The following is a 19,609-nucleotide window of genomic DNA, read 5'->3' on the forward strand; positions in this document are numbered from 1 at the left end:
TACAGTACTGTTTGTGATACAAAAAGAGTATAAAAAAAGAGTATATACATTTGAGGGGGGAAAAACTGTACATTGGAGGAGGTTGGGTAGGTGGGTAACTGTACATTGGAGGGGGTTGGGTTAGGACATTTACAGGGGCCATTTTCGAATTGCAGTCTCCCGTAGGTGCTCTTTGAGAGTGGTTTTGAAAGTGGGTAGTGATTCACATTCCTTTACAGCTTTGGGTAGGGCGTTCCACATTGATGTGGCATAATTGCTAAACGTGTTTAGTCCCTTGTTTGAGCCGAATCTGGGTTTAACATGATTAGTGGAGCTCCCTCTGGTGTTGTGGTCGTGGTATTCACTGACCTTTGGGAAGTATTTTGACATGTACATGGGTACCTTAGTCGTGTAGTGTATCTTGTAGACCAGGCCCATTGCAAGTTGCTGTACTCTGTCGTCTACTCTAAGCCATCCTAGGTTGTCAAAGTGGGCAGGGGTGAGGTGGGTTCTAGGAGTAAGGTCAAGCAGTAGTCTGACCAGTTTGTTTTGTGATGTTTGTAATTTTGTTTTTAGCGCCTTTGAGGTGCTTTGGTACCATGAGGTGTAAGCATAGTCGTAGTACCCTTGAATGAGTGCTCCTGCCAGAGTCTTCAGGGTATTCTTGTTTACCAGTGAGGAGATCCGGTACAAGAATCTAGTTTGTTGGTTGACTTTTTTGATTACATTGGATGCCATTTTGTCACAGGAAAGATTTGCCTCTAGGATGAAACCCAGGTAGGTACGGTAATTTCATCTTTCCTTGTGACAATATTGTCACCCACTGTAACTGAGAAGCCGTCGGTCTTGCCGAGTTTGTTATTTGAACCGAAGAGAATGGACTCTGTAACTGAGGGGTACAATTCCCTGACTGTATTGAATAAGTATGGTATCATTAAACCACTACTGACTTATGTACATTACTACTGGCCATACAGTACACAGGTATATGAGATGAACACATCCACAAAAACACGGCTTCACAACAAATACTTGTTTAGAATAATATTTATTAGCAGCACGAAGATTATCTTACATTACTTTACTTATCAAGATTGAGAGTTGCGCTTGTAAGGCGAAGAATGTGCATGAATAGGTCAAGAGCGTAAGTCCATGAGCATATTACGCAGGAGATAATTAATACCACCTGTATCATAAGAATTATATATATGGTACACTAGTAGGGCAGCTGGAGATACTAATAGGGTCCCTCCGGTTGTAAGCCAGCAGGGGAGAGGATTTGTCGGTAGCGAAAGTCTGGGTCAACGAGGAATAAGGAGACTCCAGGTACAGGAGACAGTGCAATAATCTCTTGATCCGCAGACGAACAACAGCTATTCTCCGGTATGCAGTGCCGCATGGAGGAAAGCTAGCCAGCCTCAGGCGTCCTAGAGGTGGGCTCGACGTTGCTCCTCACAGGGTAAATCCCACACAATTGTGGGTGTAGACGATTCTCCGCTCCATCAGCTACAGGACCAAAGCAAATATAATCCAGCCGAAAAGGGCTCTGTAGTCGTCGGGGTAGGTTATCCAGTGTACATATCCACACGGTTCTCGTCTAGGGCTCCTCGGATGACGGCACCAGGTTAAGCCGCCCAGCCTGGATAAGCACACTAGCTCGGTACGAGGAAGCGTTGGTAATGCTGGTCACTGTAGAACGGTAGCCGCACGATACACTATACATAATAGACTATTACTTAATAATAGAATAGGTCGAACTCGACGATACAGCGTTAAACTCTGACACTTCAGCTATCAATTCGCACGCGGTCTCAAGGCTCTATTTCGGGGCAAAACGGGCCCACTTCACAGCACGTTGTATCGTGGTGTGAGGCTTCAACTTATTGGTTAACATACTGCTGTATTCACCTGCGCCGTATTTATACGTTAGGTGAACAATCTAGTACCAGCCTTATTTCTGTCTCGTATTCTTGCGCAGAGCCGGTCATGTCCAGGCATGTCTTTGGCGGTGACTTTGAACTAGACATTGGGGGTATGGCCATGGCGCCTAGGGGATCGCTGTCCAATAGGAGAACGAAATATTATGGTCTGTACTAGGTAAAGGGATATTCCGTGTATATGTACAAAGAATATACAAGGGATATCAGACGATATACAAATACTATACAATATATCTCAAGTAATAAATATATATATTCGGTTTAATCTGACCCTTCGTAACAGCCGCCTCCTAATTAGTCCGCACCTAATTAGATAAGCAGAGACAGATTAACCGCACTGTCCACTACTCAATGTCCGTTGTGAGGGTAGGGCAGTTCACAAAGTCAGGGGGTCATGGTCGTCATCAAGAGAGTCGGGGAGCCTTGGCAACTCTATCAGCCTCGCCACGGGTCGGGTGTATGTCCGCCCTTGGACGAGCACTTCTGCCGCTCTGACCTTTCCGTCGGCACCAGTGATCACTTTGCTTACGCGGCCGGCCGGCCACATAGCTCGGGGTAGTGACTGGTCGATAATCATGACGACTGTGCCTTCCGTCAAATTGTCTCTTTCTTTTACCCATTTCTGGCGGGTCTGTAGAGACGGTAGATAGTGGAGGAGGAAACTGTTCCAAAACTTGTCAGCCAATACTTGACTGTACCTCCACATTCTTCGGCCGTTCGCTTCTTCAGGTCTGTACACTGTCTGTGGGAGCGCGGGGTCCAGCCGCCCCATCAAGAGAGTGTTGGGGGTGACTGGGTCGACATCTGCTACATCACTTGAGACGTAACCGAGGGGCGTTGAGTTCAATACTCCCTCGATCTTCTTCCGCCACGGTCTGGGCCCCAAGCACGGCGTACAGGGCTGTCTTTATTGAACGTACTTCTCATTCCCAAGTTCCACCGAAGTGAGGTGCATTCGGGGGGTTAAACTGGAAATCAATCTGAGAGGGAGCGAGGTGGGTCTTGAGTTCTGGGCCCATAGCTTGGAAGCTCTCTCTCAGCTCTCTTTCTCCGCCTTTGAAGTTTGTCCCGTGATCAGACAATAATATAGACGGTTTTCCTTTCCGCTATGTGAATCTCCGGAAGGCCATAAGGAATGAGTCCGTACTCATGGTTGGAAGGAGTTCTATGTGTATCGCTCGGGTGGTCATGCATTTGAATACAATACCCCACCGCTTCTCCGTCCCTCTTCCTTTCTTTACATACAGCGGGCCGAAACAGTCCATACCGGTGGAGTGAAAGGGCTTGTCGCCGAGTCGGAGGCGACAGGGGGGTAGGTCAGCCATCCTGGGTATACTGGGCTGTGCTCGCCATTTGCGACAGTCTAGACAAGTCCGCTGGAAGCGTCGTACCGCTTCTCTTCCGTGCAGTATCCAATAGCGACGTCTTATCTCCGCGAAGACTCTTTCTGCCCCGGCGTGGTGCACGTCCTCGTCGTATTTCTTTATGATGAGCTCTGTGACCTTGTGTCGGCTGTTTAAGACTATCGGGTACTTGACGTCATCCGTTAAGTCTGGGGCTCTCCTCAGACGACCACCCACTCTGATGAGATTATGGGCGTCGCTCTCAGGGGCCAAGTGGAGCAGTCTGCTGTCTGACGGGACTGGCTTTGATCCCTGCAGACAGTCTAGCTCGTCGGGGAACGAGTCTCTTTGGGCTCGCTGTAGCAGAAGGAGTTCTGCTTCTTCGTAGTTAGCTGCAGTAATGTCAGTAGTGGACGGAACCTCTGGGTGGTGCCACAGGAATGTCTTTAACTGCGCACTCTCAAGGGTGGGGCAGTCGTCTATGTTGGGATCTGTGGGGACGAGTGTGTGTGTCAACCCACAGAACATAGATTTCTTCTTCTCTGCCTCCTCTTCACTCGCCTCCCGTGGGGTGGGTGTAGGCCACTCTTCTTCCGGGAGCTTGAGGAACTAGGTTGTGACGGGTGAGGTCATCCAGGGACATTCCCCGTGTGATGACGTCGGCTGGGTTCTGTTTTGTGTCCACGTACCTCCAGCATGCTGCTTCTGTTAAATCTTGTATCTCTGTGATTCTGACTCCCACGAAGACCTTGTATCTGCACGAATCGGACTGGATCCATGTGAGTACGGTCATGGAGTCTGACCACAGGATTGTTCTTTGCACCGGGATGGTGAGTTCACGTTGGATTAACGTGGCGAGTTGCGCTCCTGCTAGGGCTGCGCAGAGCTCTAGACGCGGGATAGATTGTTGCTTGCGGGGGGCTATTCTTGAGCGAGCCAGGATGAAGGCAGTATGTATTTCTCCTCCCTCCTCTCGGGCCCGCAAGTAGGCCACCGAACCGTAGGCTACGTCGGAGGCGTCGCTGAAGACGTGCAGGTCCATCTGACACGTCTCCGGCCTCACTGTGGGTGGGAAGTAGCTGCGGCGTATGTTGACACCTGGGAGCGAGCTGAGTTCTGTCTCCCACTCTCTCCATGTGGAGGCAAGGTGTTCGGGTATGGGATCGTCCCAGCCCTGGTCCTTGTCCCATAGCGCTCGCACAATCATCTTTGCCCTGGTGGTGTAAGGTAGAATACATCCCAACGGGTCATATTGTCTGGCGAGTGTTCTGTATACACTCCGTCTTGTGGTCGGTAGTGAAGTCGACCTTCCCTGCTCCTTGGTCAGGGGTGTGTGTTTATAATGTAGCGAGTCTGTTTTGAAGCGCCAGACTAGTCCTAATGTCATTTCTTGGGCTTCTCCTGGGATGGTCGCCATCCAGGTCTCGCTGCTTGCTGCCTTGTCCTCTGGGGAGAGGCTGCGCAATACTTGAGGGTCGCTGCTGGCCCACTGCCGGAGATCAAAGCCGCCTTTGATCAGGGAGGCACGGAGCTTGAGTAGGAGGGCCTCGGCTTCTTCTGGCGTCGAGACGCTTTGCAGACAGTTGTCCACGTAGAAACTATTTTCTACACTTTGTCGGACCTCTTCATCAGCTGCTGGGTCTTCTGCGACGTGTTTTTGCAGTGCGAACGTAGCACAGCATGGGCTGGATGTGGTTCCGAAAGGGAGGACTTCCCATTGATAGATGGATGGTTGCTCATCCCCGATCCTCTCTCTCCATAAGAACCGCAGCAGGGGCTTGTCCTCTTCCACTAGTCGCACCTGCAGGAACATCCCTTTGATGTCGCCGCTGATGGCCACCTTGTTCTGGCGGAAACGTAGCAACACGCCTAGTAGAGAGGGGCCGAGTGTTGGGCCGGGCAAGAGCTCTTTATTCAGATTTTGTGATCCGATCTGGTAGCTGCAGTTAAACACAATACGATCCTTGCCGTTGTGGTGGACTTTGTGGTGCGGCACGTACCATGATTCGGTCGTCTGATCGGCCTCTTTAATGTCAATTCTCTTTATGTGTCCCGCTGTGATTAGCTTGTCAATCTCAGCGCGGTACACAGTAGCTTGAGCGGGGTCTCTGGCTAGGCGCCGCTCTGTGTTCGATAGATACCGCTCCGTCGCTTCTTTTGGGGCGTGGAAGGTAGGCATACCCTCTCGCCTCAGGAGTGGAGTTGCGTATCTCATCACTCCGTTGACTTTGACTCTCTTTGTCCCCTGCTCGAGGAGGGCTATAGCATAAATGTCTTCCTTGGAACGAATGTGTTTCTTTTCGTTCTTAAAGGGCATTGTCTCTAGTGTCCATAGCCTCTCAACGTGCTGTAGGAGGGTGGTGTCTTCTTCTGTCACTCTGGAGTGGAGGCAGCGAGTGGCTGCTGTTCGGTTGGGAGACCTGGAGAGGGGGCCTTGTAGTGTCCATCCTAAGCGGGTCTCGACTGCTGCTGGACAGCCTCTGGGTCCAGTGTGGACCCGGTCCATCGGGACGATGAGGTGTGCATGGTCGGATCCTATCAGCAGGGTCGGGGTGGCACCGTCTATGAGCGGTATAGGTAGTTGACGCAGGTGCACGTATTTATCCATCAGCTTGGCGATGGGGTAGGTGTACTGCGACAGGCCTATGTCTTGGCTGGTGAAAGCGTTAGTGATCCTATACCGTCTCTCTGGCTGCCCGCTTGCTGCGATAGTGAAGGAGACGTTCTCACCCTTGATCGTCTTCAGGTCTCTTCTTATAGTCCGAATCGTCATCGTTTCTTCGCTCCCCCGCAGCCCCAGCTGGGCCGCAGCGGACGCGAGGAGAAGGGTCTTCTCTGACCCGTCGTCAAGGACGGCGTAGGTGTCCATGACCTTGTCCTCGTAACTCAGTGTTACGCGGACCACCTTCAAGAGCACCCGGGCGCCCCCGCTGCTGGCGGGGTCAATGTACATAACACTTGCCTTTGTGCTGCTTGAGGGTGCAGGCTTTCTTCTGTTACTGTCATGTAAAATGTCCAAGTGGGCTCCGTCACACCGACTACACCTCTTCTTTAAGCGGCACTCGGCTGCCATGTGACTGCGCGCACATCGGTAACAGCGGCGGTTGGACTTTATCCATTGACTCACCTCGTCGGCGGTCATCTTCTTGAACGTGTCACAGTGTGACAGCCAGTGTTCCTTTTCGCAGTACGGGCATACAATCTTCCACTTCTCTTTCATCGAGGGGGTACTGTGGTTCTTGTTGCGCGGTACTGACTCGGCTTGGTGCATGACGGTCACCAGCCTGCGGCCATCGTTTGATCTCCTAGGTCCCTCTCTGGAGCTTGGCGCGCTCCGCACGAACGTATCCAATCGTAGGCTGCTGACTTCTCTCGCCAGGAAGTCGGCTAGGTCTAGGAGGGATGGCTCGGGACCATTAGGATCACGGTGGTCCCTTTGCCGCCTGAAGCGCTCTTGTCGGGCGGGCGGAAGCTTCTCTAATATTCTCTCAACATTAGAGTTTGCGTACAGTTCGTGCATACCCTTTTCCTTTTGTGCCCCCAGCATCCCTACCAGGGATTGTACCTTGATAGAGAGGTCATCTAGTGAGCGATTGTCTGTGGCTGGGGGTAGACGGTCAATATTCCTTATCTCTTGTATTACGTAGTCCCATATGCGTCCATAACGTTGGTCGAGGGCTACTAGAGCCGCGGTGTATGGGGTAGTAGAGTTGGAATATGCCAGCGCTATATTGTGCGCTCTGGGCACCTTCAGGTGCTTGAGTAGGATAGCATACTTGTACGGTTCATCTGGTACATCGGACATCATTGTCTCTAAGCACATTCGTAGCTCTGTGTACTGTGCTCTGTTCTCGTGTGTGAAGTCCGGGAACGTCGGTGTGCCAAGGTACGATGCCATGGATGGCTGGCACATCGGTGAGCGTTGGGGGAGAGGCCTCCTAGGCGAGTCTCCTCTTACGTGTCGTGGTGGGCTGGTACCTGTCGGGTACCAAGGCCCGTGTACCCAGGTGCTGTTCCTCGGGGCTGGTCGTGCGTCAAGCTCACCCGTGAATTGAGTCGGGGGTCTGTAGCGCAGAGCCGCGGGGGTAAAGTCTGGGCTGTACTGGACCTCCTGGTCCTGTGGAGTACGATGCTGCTGTTGGGCTTGACTTTCCTCCTCTCCCTCTTCTTCTTCCTCTGCCAGGTCGTCTAGATCCTGTAATCGTCTATTTAGTCTCTCAGCGGCGTAGGCCGGTTCTTCCCTGTTGCTGGGTCTTGCATGGACCGGTCGGGGAGGGGGTTCGGAGAGATGTATAGGCTCTTTCGGTTGGCCGGGCTCAGGGTCGCTTGATCGGGTAGGGGAGGGTGCCCTAGACCCTTGTCTTGACGAAGCCCTGGAGCTCCGTGCGGAGGGAGGGGGGGTTGCCCTGGCAATCAGTTGCTCCATTATCTGCGCTTGTAATCGGTCGCGCTCGGCTTCGCGCTTGATGTGAGCAAGGTCACGCTCTGCTTCGCGCTGGGCTTGGGCTGCGTCGCGCTGTGCATTGGCGGCTCCGCGCTGTGCATCGGCGGCGGCGCGCTGGGCTTCGGCGCGGTCTCTTTCCATATTCTCTTCCGTCTGGAGGCATCTAGTCTCTAGGCGTATGCGGTCGTCGTCACTCCTTTGCTGCGCCTGGAAGCGCTCTCGCTCGATCGCAGAGTGTTCGCGTTCACTAAGGGCTTGCGCTTGGAGTTGCGCGTGGAAGCGTTCTCTTTGGTCTGCAGATTGTTCGCGCTCACTTAGTTGTTGAGCCTGCAGGCGGTCTCTTTCCATGGTAGAGTGTTCGCGCTCACTTTGGTGTTGCGCGCGGAGGCGCTCTTGTTCCATGGAAGAATGTTCGCGCTTGCTAAGCGTCTGTGCTTGGAGTCGATCGCGTTCAGTGGAGGCTGCCAGGGTGGCGATAAAGGCCTGCGCCAGCATCTTGTCCGCCTCGCTGGGGGAAGACACTGATGGAGGTGATCAGCTTCTGGCAGTGCTCGTTGGAGATCCGTTCTCCTGTCGCGCTCCGAGGAGGTCCATCTCCTGGGTGCGCGTCTCTTCTGGTGGTGGGTCGGGCTCCGTCTCTGGAGGGCTTTCTTTATCCTGGAGCTCTCTGGGGACTGCCTCGTCGACGTTGGCGGGGGGTAAAGTCATGTCAGGTCCCTCCTGGTCCCCCCCGTGAGCTTGGTCAGTTACGTTAGAACCCACTAGGGTCTCTACTGGCAGGGTCGCCTGTTCGGTAGGGTTTGACATACTTTTACTATCCGCTTTTTCCGCGTTTAACGTCTGTATAAAGCTAGGTAGTAGACTGGCAGCGTAGTCCTCTAGGTAACGAGGTGGCTGCCGTCTGCGCTCCGGGCGATCTAGCTTAGGAGAACCGTTTGTGGAGTGTTCATCATTGGCCATGTTAATATTAATATTATATTAATATTACGCTAATTACCATCCGGCTCGAAGGACCAATTGTAACTGAGGGGTACAATTCCCTGACTGTATTGAATAAGTATGGTATCATTAAACCACTACTGACTTATGTACATTACTACTGGCCATACAGTACACAGGTATATGAGATGAACACATCCACAAAAACACGGCTTCACAACAAATACTTGTTTAGAAGAATATTTATTAGCAGCACGAAGATTATCTTACATTACTTTACTTATCAAGATTGAGAGTTGCGCTTGTAAGGCGAAGAATGTGCATGAATAGGTCAAGAGCGTAAGTCCATGAGCATATTACGCAGGAGATAATTAATACCACCTGTATCATAAGAATTATATATATGGTACACTAGTAGGGCAGCTGGAGATACTAATAGGGTCCCTCCGGTTGTAAGCCAGCAGGGGAGAGGATTTGTCGGTAGCGAAAGTCTGGGTCAACGAGGAATAAGGAGACTCCAGGTACAGGAGCAATAATCTCTTGATCCGCAGACGAACAACAGCTATTCTCCGGTATGCAGTGCCGCATGGAGGAAAGCTAGCCAGCCTCAGGCGTCCTAGAGGCGGGCTCGACGTTGCTCCTCACAGGGTAAATCCCACACAATTGTGGGTGTAGACGATTCTCCGCTCCATCAGCTACAGGACCAAAGCAAATATAATCCAGCCGAAAAGGGCTCTATAGTCGTCGGGGTAGGTTATCCAGTGTACATATCCACACGGTTCTCGTCTAGGGCTCCTCGGATGACGGCACCAGGTTAAGCCGCCCAGCCTGGATAAGCACACTAGCTCGGTACGAGGAAGCGTTGGTAATGCTGGTCACTGTAGAACGGTAGCCGCACGATACACTATACATAATAGACTATTACTTAATAATAGAATAGGTCGAACTCGACGATACAGCGTTAAACTCTGACACTTCAGCTATCAATTCGCACGCGGTCTCAAGGCTCTATTTCGGGGCAAAACGGGCCCACTTCACAGCACGTTGTATCGTGGTGTGAGGCTTCAACTTATTGGTTAACATACTGCTGTATTCACCTGCGCCGTATTTATACGTTAGGTGAACAATCTAGTACCAGCCTTATTTCTGTCTCGTATTCTTGCGCAGAGCCGGTCATGTCCAGGCATGTCTTTGGCGGTGACTTTGAACTAGACATTGGGGGTATGGCCGTGGCGCCTAGGGGATCGCTGTCCAATAGGAGAACGAAATATTATGGTCTGTACTAGGTAAAGGGATATTCCGTGTATATGTACAAAGAATATACAAGGGATATCAGACGATATACAAATACTATACAATATATCTCAAGTAATAAATATATATATTCGGTTTAATCTGACCCTTCGTAACAGACTCTGTTTTACCCAGGTGTAATGATAGTTTGTTATCAGCAAGCCAGGTGCAGATTCTGCCTAGTTCAGAGCTGAGGGTTTTTTCAACCTGTAACTTGTTCTGTAATAATTTGTGCTTGTTAAAGTCATAATCCATCCATCGAATGACACGCTGTTGACTCATTGGCTTTGTTTGCATAGTGGTTCCCGGATTGAAGACATTTCCTTCCCACTTCGAAGATTCATTGTTTGAGCCTTTGACAAAAGGACTAATGGTGTGTAAATGTGAGTTTTACACAACATTTGAGGCCATTAGTAAAAGAGCCGTCTACATTTTTTATGTTTGTAAATACTAGAGTAAAACTCTTCCAAGCACATTCATCGTTTCCCCAAATGTTGGCGTGTTCCTTTAAACGCAAATAAAAACAGAGGTCCAAAGGTGGAGTTTCTGAATACGGGCTGGATGCGAAATCTGACTGAGTTGTCTTATTTCAGTTTATGTTAGTAAGTGTGAGTTGCAGCTTAGATGTAGCTTATATATTGCATTGTGTAATGTTGATGATCGCTGGAGGGCGATCATACAGATGTTCTGTTCATGTTGTATTATATTATTCTGATGACTCTTGGGAGCATGTGATGAAAGACACATTTTCACATGAACAGACAATAATTTTATCTTATCTGAATGCATTGTTACTGTTCATGATGCGTTATGTTTTGGAGTGAAGTAGAACTGAAATGTAAATTCCCAATGTTTCATTTTGCTAATTTCAAGCCCTACCTTTGATGATTCTGTCCAAGATGTATGACCTACAATTAAATAATAAAAAAAACTGCTTAGTCGCATTTTCATTGTTTATTTTATCCCCCCCCCCCCCCCATCTACATTCTATAGCCATTAATCTTCTAGATTATATTCAAAAAGTAATCTTTATTCCCCTACCACACCACGTAGAATCACTCACCATTCCAGAAAATGTTTGGCATGTTGTTGGGACAGAGGGAGTGATTGTATGTGTAAAGTAAGATGGATTGACCCAAGTGATTTATTTGTGACTACAAAAGAAAAGTTTATGAAAATGGAGAAACAAATATATAGTATTCATGTGTATCTACAGTACTTACTTTTCCAAACCTATCTAGTCACAAATGAAATTCCATACTTTTATCCATCCTATCAAAATTTACTTGTATATTCAGTAAAGAGTTTACTAGGATTTACCCCTGCACAACTGAAAAATACATTTATATAGGGTGCTGGCTAAGTCACTGTTACAATGTTCTGATTCTTGACTCATTGTGAGATCATCTATTTATTTATGTTTTAACTTGACCTCACTGTATAAATACATATTGTGACCACAAACTAGACACCCAGAGCATTCAGAGGATGTATATACGACTAGAATGCAGTTTACACTTCACATTTCCTACAATATCAAAACATCAAGTGTCCCACACTCTCTGCATGTGTTCGGCAGATGGCAAGTGTGTTCCAATGTAGCCTGCTACCCCGCGGCTTCTTTCCCGTTATATCCACTCCACCCCGTTGTGAAATGCCGAAAAAGTACCCATCTAGCGGTCATACATTTCCTTCATCTCCTTAAGGATCTTGATGCTTTCACTGTATCGTAACTGGTTCTTGTTGGAGGACTCCTTCCATCTGAAACAAGAGAAATTACATTTAGGCATTTGGCTGAATGTTTTACCCCAAAACTACTTAAATAATCGCTTTGGATCAAATAAATAAGGATTATGTCAACATTTTTGTAGCACATTATCCTCTTTTAAACATGCATGCGTAAGTAGGATATATGGGGAAAATAAATATCACAATATCCACAAGGACTACTTTACATAAGGAGAAATCATTGACCTGTAACACAAGGATTGAAAGTAGGGCTGTCGCGGTAACCGCATCACCATTGCGGTGTGTCAAGGCACTCGCGGATGGAGAACAGACAACCGCGACAACCGTGGTAAAAAAAAGGGCGTCATCATTTTTAACTCAGTTCATTTAATGACGAGATTGCCTCGTGCGTCCGTTTTCCAGTAGCATGAGCTAACTTCACGTTTCATATGGTAGCCATATTTTTAAAAACACATTTATTCTCAATAACTGTCGAACTAAATCAATGTGTGCAAAACAGATTTTGGGGGATTTTGTGTGAGATTAGGTGCAAAATATTCAAAATGCCCCTTAACATTCCCCGCCAACAGCGAGTATACTCGTTATTGGCCGCCAATCGTTGAACAACAACAACGAGTATACTCGTTATTTGATCGCTATTTCTTTTATTCGATATATATATATTTTTTTTTAACTTTTTCTCCCCATTTTCTATTTTTCTCCCATCCCAATTTCGTATTATCCAATTCTACCCTCCCCTGTCTCGAACGTTGTTAGACCATGCCTCCCACTGGTCGGCTGCAATGTGGACCAAGCCTTGCATCACGTGTCCCCTCCGGTACACGAGGAGGCAGCTGTCGCATCTTTTCACCTGTACAGCGCGATCTCTCAGCGGCGAGGAGTAACGCGTGGGAGGCTCACGCTGCCCCCGTTGCTTCCTGATTCTGCTGTACAGGCGCACCAACCGACCTGTAGGAGTCGCTGTCCACAACGTCCGATCCCCACCCACCGGCTTTCCCACCTCCTAATACTGCCAATTGTATTAGTATGAACGACCAGCCAAGCCGGAAGCAATGCCAAGAGCTGGGCTCGAACCCAGCATCTCCTGCGTTAGTGGCGAGCGCCTTGCCCACTGCACCACTTAGCCGCCCCTTTATTCGATATTTCTATTCATTACAGGCGCATGGACTCGGGTTTAACATGGGGAATCCTCATGAGAATGTAAAAGTGCAATACCGGCCGCATCACGCTAGACGGCAGTATCGGGCACCCTTTCTACCCTTGTATCTTTCTCTGTGGGACGGCCCCAGTTCTCCGGTTTCACTTTTCCTTGTCGGGCAAGGGGAGTGGTTCTCCCGGTCCCATCGAAGCGCATCAAATATATCCGATCCATATGTTGTGGTGAATTATGCCGTAGACTAAATGGACATTGGATATACCAGATGGCGATCAAACAATTGGAATATTATTTTTGGAATACTCCCGGCTAGGGATGTCCCGATCAATTTTTTTTGCTCCCGATCATGTGATTTTGAGTATTTACCGATACCGATCTTTCCCGATCCGATTTTTTTCTCCCATCCCAATTTCTCACATTACATTCACCCTGAATGTTGACGTTATCCAGGTGAAAAGTTAACTTCATTCAAGCGAGGCATTGCAACCGGAGTAATCTAAAAACTCTGCCTCCAACCTGCTGCTTCATGAGAGCAATGGCGCCATCGTCTGTAAAAATCAGGTGACTGCAAGTTCTGCAACTAGTGGATGTCCCTCATCCTTGACATAAATCATTTGATGTATAATTAAATCAAAGGAAATGCGTTTGTTTTGGCAAAATTCTTCTGCTCTGTGTGACAATAAATAAATGAATGATGATATGCAATTTAAAACCAAAACGAAGGCCTCCGTATGAGTTTAAGACGTGAACATGGTCATGTTTGTTGAATTTATCTTTGATCCCGATCTTCTGAAAATCACGTGATCGGCCCCCGATCCCGATCACGTGATCGGATCGGGACATCCCTACTCCCGGCCACAGGTAAGGGCGATTTGACGTACATTTTAGCTTGATCCTACAATGCTTTCATACCGATCGGGCTGATAACCGTTTTTAGTGTTCAATGCGAATGCCGCTACTGACAATCAAATAATCAGAAACGACCCCCCCCCCCTTCCATACATTCATGATGGAACATAATAGCTATGATCTAGATTTGATTTCGGGATAATAGCGTATACAGGGAAGAAATGGCAACGTTTCAGCATTTCATGAATTACCCTAGACCGCTCTAAAACCATACTTATATTCACCACGGTATAAAACGGGAACGTATGGATGGAAACATTTCTTTTTTGCATCTTGAATGGAAGATAGTTACTGTCAAATGACCATGGTATTGTATCCATAGCTATAATATAAAATATAGATTTAGCTCTACAAACAAGGTGACTCAGTCCTATATTTTAACGTGTGGCAATGCGACCACATGGCCCCGACTAATCCCCGGCGCTGAATGAGTTAAGTCACGATATAAAATAAAATATAATATACAAAATATATATATCGTGATTTATTACCAATATTTTAAGTAAACATACTTTTGCCTTATCTTTTTCCAGCGTTCCATCTGGTCGCATATGAGGGAACCCGGTACTGGAGCTGGATCTGTTAACTGCAGATACAAACAAACATAGGAGGCGATTATGATGGATGCATGTAGTAACTTATGATAATAATTCATAGGGCTCATACTCCAAACACCTGAAGGACATACAGTACATATATACAGAGTACATACAGTGGGGTGCATCTCCGTGTAGCCCTTTCATGACAGTATAGATGTGCCATTACCATTATGAATACTGGGGATGAGTCAGAATTGCTCTTTGATACTCACTGGGAACTATTTGAATATAGTTAATGTATGGTTTTGTTTTTACTTCATAGTGAACATGAGATAATCCAACATGCAAGCTAGTGTATTTCCAGGAACAAAAGCAAGCTAGATGCTGTCTCAGTCTAGTCTCGCAAAAATCCTGCATGGGCGCACACAAAACTATTTAAATAATAATAATGCATTTTATTTAAAGGCCCCTTTCAAAGCACCCAAGGTCGCCATACAGGGTTAAAACAAATACAATTACACACAGTAAAAACACAATATTACAGAGTTACACATAGAGGAGCAGTTATAAATTAGTTATAAACTTAAAATTAAAGTGAATATGCCAGAATAAACATGTGTTTTGAGACGGGAAACAAAGGTGGGGAGATTGTCTATTGCACGGATGTCTTGTGGTAGGAAATTCATTTTAACATACAAAAAAAAAAAAAGTCCAATTCAACTGTTGTAGAGAAATATGCAACCGAATAATGCCTTCTTGCCACTAGTCAACTTTCACCATGGTGTCCTATTCATAACGGCAGGTAAAAGTATTCCGTTTAAACTTGAGTTCAAGTGATAAACCTGTTTAGATGGGGACTGGTGCTACTTGGAAAAGGACCATATAGTTATCAGCGGCACGGTGGAGCAGTGGTTATTTAAAAGGTCCCGTGTCCTATAAATTGCCTTTTCCAGTGTTTAGCATTGTTTCCTAGCAATGGGGGTTTGCATCAATGGGGTCTGTGTCTCTAATTCTCATTTTGGCGGATTGCTCCAATTCAGTTGAGACAATCTCCTCCCCCAGTGAACTAAGCTATTCTGATTTGACTCACTGTCCTATGTAGCAAGGAACTGATCTGCAGTAACGCCCCGTCTATGGTTGTAGCGCAAACATTCACTCAACAACAGAGCGAGTGGAAATACACTTCCTCAAGCGGGTGCCGACAGAGAGAGGCAGAGAACGAGCGAGATAGAGAGATAGAGAGGGAGGGACAGGAGCTTCTCTCGAAACACACACACACAACCTCCCGACCGCAGGGATGGGGCTTCTCCACTCGCATATCACTGTCAAAATATCTTTGACTCCCACGCGCGCACCCGTATTCCGATCCGTGCAATAATATTCACAGGGGTATATATTGTCATCTGAAACAAGTTACCAATGCATTGTCCCGTGGGATTATGCCCCCTGTGGCGAAATTAATTAGTATCCCCCTCAATCTCTCTCTGTCTGCCTCTGTCTGACTGTGGGTGACTGTCACTCAAAGCGCTTATGGGCGGAGCCCAGCCCAAAACAGCTTGAAATCTTGAAGTGGAAAATGCTGCTTTAGAGTACTTGATTAGAAATACAAAACAATTAATGTTTTTGAAAAAAACTTTACAGATGTGTTCCATAGACTCACAGGAATTGTGTAAAGTTGCCCAAATAGTGAAAGGAATAGCAAGACATGTCCCCTTTAACACATTGAGTGCCACGCACTTCCGTGCCGCCCATTAAACCCATGTAAACGTAGTTGTAGTTTGTAGAACTAAACCTATATTGTATAGTATCGCTATGGGTCTAATAACGCTGTCGAGTCTCATTGAGCTACTTCTGGTCAACGTGCAAAAAACAGATTCTTTTTTCATCCGTACATTTCCGTTTGATACCGTTTTGAATATGAACATAGTCCGGCCGCTTCTGAGCAATTCCAGGGAAAAGACACGAAAACAGTGTTTTTGTGTAATTCAATAAACAGTCATTTTTCGCCTGATTATCGGATCTTCCTGAAATCAACGCTAGATCATCACTATTATCCTTTGTGGTGCATGCATGCAATGTGGTTTAGACAGGCGCGCCCCCCCCCCCCCCCCCCTGCATCCCAACGGCAGAACAGCCAGACACATAAACACATATTATAGCTTCAATCGCAGTAGAAATAAATATCAGATCAACGCAAGCTTTCATATATAGTGTCCTGGTACCTGGTCTCTGAAGTAATGCAAAAAAAAGAATCCAATAATCTCATTGCCATTCCAGTTATCCGATCGTCCCTCCGACGTTATTGGGCATTGCTCTTCAACGGGCGGGCGGGGTCAGTTGTCCAAGCCATCCCTATAAGCGTGTGTTTTGCCGGAGTGTTTAGGACCCGCCCCCACGCCGCAGCTCGGTATAGAAAATAAACAAACCCATTTCTAACCGGGTGCATTACTGGCCGAAAGCGTTAGAGGGCGGTATAATACCGTCTACCAGCTTAGACACACAGTATGCACAAGGTGTCCCGCTGAATTATGAATGGATATAGATAATAAAAGAAATACCGTGACAGAAACGTAGATCTACGTTTCCGGCACTCAACGATCGGATGACAGAACCGTAGATCTACGTGAACGGCATTCAAAGTGTTAACACTCACAGCAAGAAGGTCCTGGGTTTTATATCTCCCGGGCCTTTCTGTGTGGATATCTCCCAGATGAAGGCCCTGTATCGCCTCCCAGATGAAGGCCCTGTATCTCCTCCCAGATGAAGGCCCTGTGTCGCCTCCCAGATGAAGGCCCTGTATCGCCTCCCAGATGAAGGCCTTGTATCTCCTCCCAGATGAAGGCCCTGTATCTCCTCCCAGATGAAGGCCCTGTATCTCCTCCCAGATGAAGGCTCTGTATCTCCTCCCAGATGAAGGCTCTGTATCTCCTCCCAGATGAAGGCCCTGTATCGCCTCCCAGATGGCAGCAGGGAGAAGAGGTGGTGAGAGGGGGGGGTTTCATCCTTCAGGATGCTGCTAGCTCTGCGGAGGCAGCGCGTTCTGAAGATGTCATCCAGTGTGGGCACGGGGAGACAGAAGATTTTTTTGGGAGGTGTTTATGACTCTCTGGAGGGATTTCCTTTCAGTTTCTCTGCAGTTTGCGTACCGTGCTGTGATGGAGTATGTTAAGATGCTCTCAGTAGAGCGGTGGTAGAAGGCCTTAACTGTGATGGAGTGTGTTAAGATGCTCTCAGTAGAGCAGTTGTAGAAGGCCTTAACTGTGATGGAGTGTGTTAAGATGCTCTCAGTAGAGCGGTGGTAGAAGGCCTTAAGCAGCTCAGCAGACAGGTTGAAGTGTCCTTAAAAAATAAAGCCGCTGTTGGGCCTTTTTTTTTACCAGTGCAGTAGAGTTGGTGGTCCATTTGAGGTCCTCGTGACGTGGGTCCCTAGGAAGGAATATAATATGCTGTAAATATAAATGGATATATATATATATGTGGTATATACAGCACTATTGTACATGCTATTATACAGTTATATGGGTAGACTATAGCATGAGGTAGGTAGTTGTGATTATTATGATAAAATATATAGTCGTTGTATTAAAGTTGTTCTTTTGGTTTCACTCTGGTTTCACATGTTGGTCGACCACATCATGAGAGGCCTCCTCCTCGCCCCACAACACACACCCGGCTCACTGTATCCCACACTTACTGCTGCAGAGCACTGTAATCTTGTGGCACCCCGACAGGGGTGTATAGATTTTTGACACACATTTACGTAAACACTCTTTAAGTGTCTAGTCTCAAGGATTCAGATGAGAGAAATCCTGATCTTTTGAGGAAAATCAGAGACGGGGTGAATTTCGTCGGTTACGACCATAAAATATATGCTCAGTAAGATATTTGATTGTTTGGAATGAGAGCTGTGTAGATTCAAAACGGGTAAAATTTTCGAGAAATTAAGCCCCGTAGTTTAATGGTCGAGTCTTAACTGTTGTCACATTACAGCTTGTAACAACCATTTTGATTTCAACGATTAAATTACATTGAAATAAATAATTCAAATAAGATATAGAATAGTATGTTCCACAGATACAAGGACGTCGTATAAAATGATCGAAAAGATACATAATATGTCCCCTTCAAAACACACATTTTATCAAATATTAATCAACATCTGGGGCGAATTTGGGGACTGATTTGAAACTGGCCTAGAACCAGTACAAACCCTCCCCGCCCTCACCTCAGACATGGGGTTTGAATGGGGTTACAGACGAGTGACAGGGGGCTGGTGGTCACAGTCATAATGGGGAAGAGATTCCAGTGGTTGTTAATTGAGCCTGGTCTCTGGGTCTTTCTGTGAAGCAACCCCAGAAAACCCCGGAACGAGAGGCAGTCCTGCTGTCGGCACGGAGTCCACGGCTTTGATAAGCGTCACCAGGGGAATACTGATAAGGAATATACTGAGAGGAGAGGAGGAGAAGGTGTGTGTGTGTGTGTGTGTGTGTGTGTGTGTGTGTGTGTGTGTGTGTGTGTGTGTGTGTGTGTGTGTGTGTGTGTGTGTGTGTGTGTGTGTGTGTGTGTGTGTGTGTGTGTGTGTGTGTGTGCATGCTTCCTCATGTGTGTGTGCGTGTGTGTGCATGCAGCACACATGCTTCTGCATGTAGCCATCAGGCTCCACAACCGTGGGCATGGACGGCTGCCAATTGCTGGAGAACTAATGGCTGGTGAACTTGAAAACTGTTAGGACTGTCTGATCCTTAATAGTAAACACTGCACGGACTATTGTCATTATTACTTGCACTGTGTGTTCTATGTTGTATTACCTATGTACCTATCCTACCTGTACGCCCCCCCCCCCCCTTGACACACATTGATGAGTATTGAGGGACAGATGGAAACAGGAGTGATATTGAACCGTGAACCGGAATGACCCATTGGTGGCGGCAGCTCACCATAAAAAGATGGACCAAACATAAACTACTACTTGGACTGACTTACTGACTACAGAGAGGCCTCAACATGCTGACACACATCATCAGACTGTTCCTCTACACTGTAAAAAATAAATGTTTTTTTTACGGGAAATTCACTGTATTATTTTACAGATTACTTTTGTTTTTCCACTTTAAGTGTAAATGCCATAAAAATACAGTAAATGACCTTTGATCAAAATATTAACCATTAAATAAAGGTTGTAATCTGTAAATGTATTTGATTTTACTGTAATTTGACAGTAAGTATTTGGCAACCATTGATGCCAGACATTTACCGTTTTCTTGCAGATTTTTTCTTACAGTGTACACTGGCTACCAACACACACACACACACACGCA

Source organism: Notolepis coatsorum (assembly GCF_963971535.1).
Source record: "Notolepis coatsorum genome assembly, chromosome: 11".
Classification (NCBI taxonomy): domain Eukaryota; kingdom Metazoa; phylum Chordata; class Actinopteri; order Aulopiformes; family Paralepididae; genus Notolepis; species Notolepis coatsorum.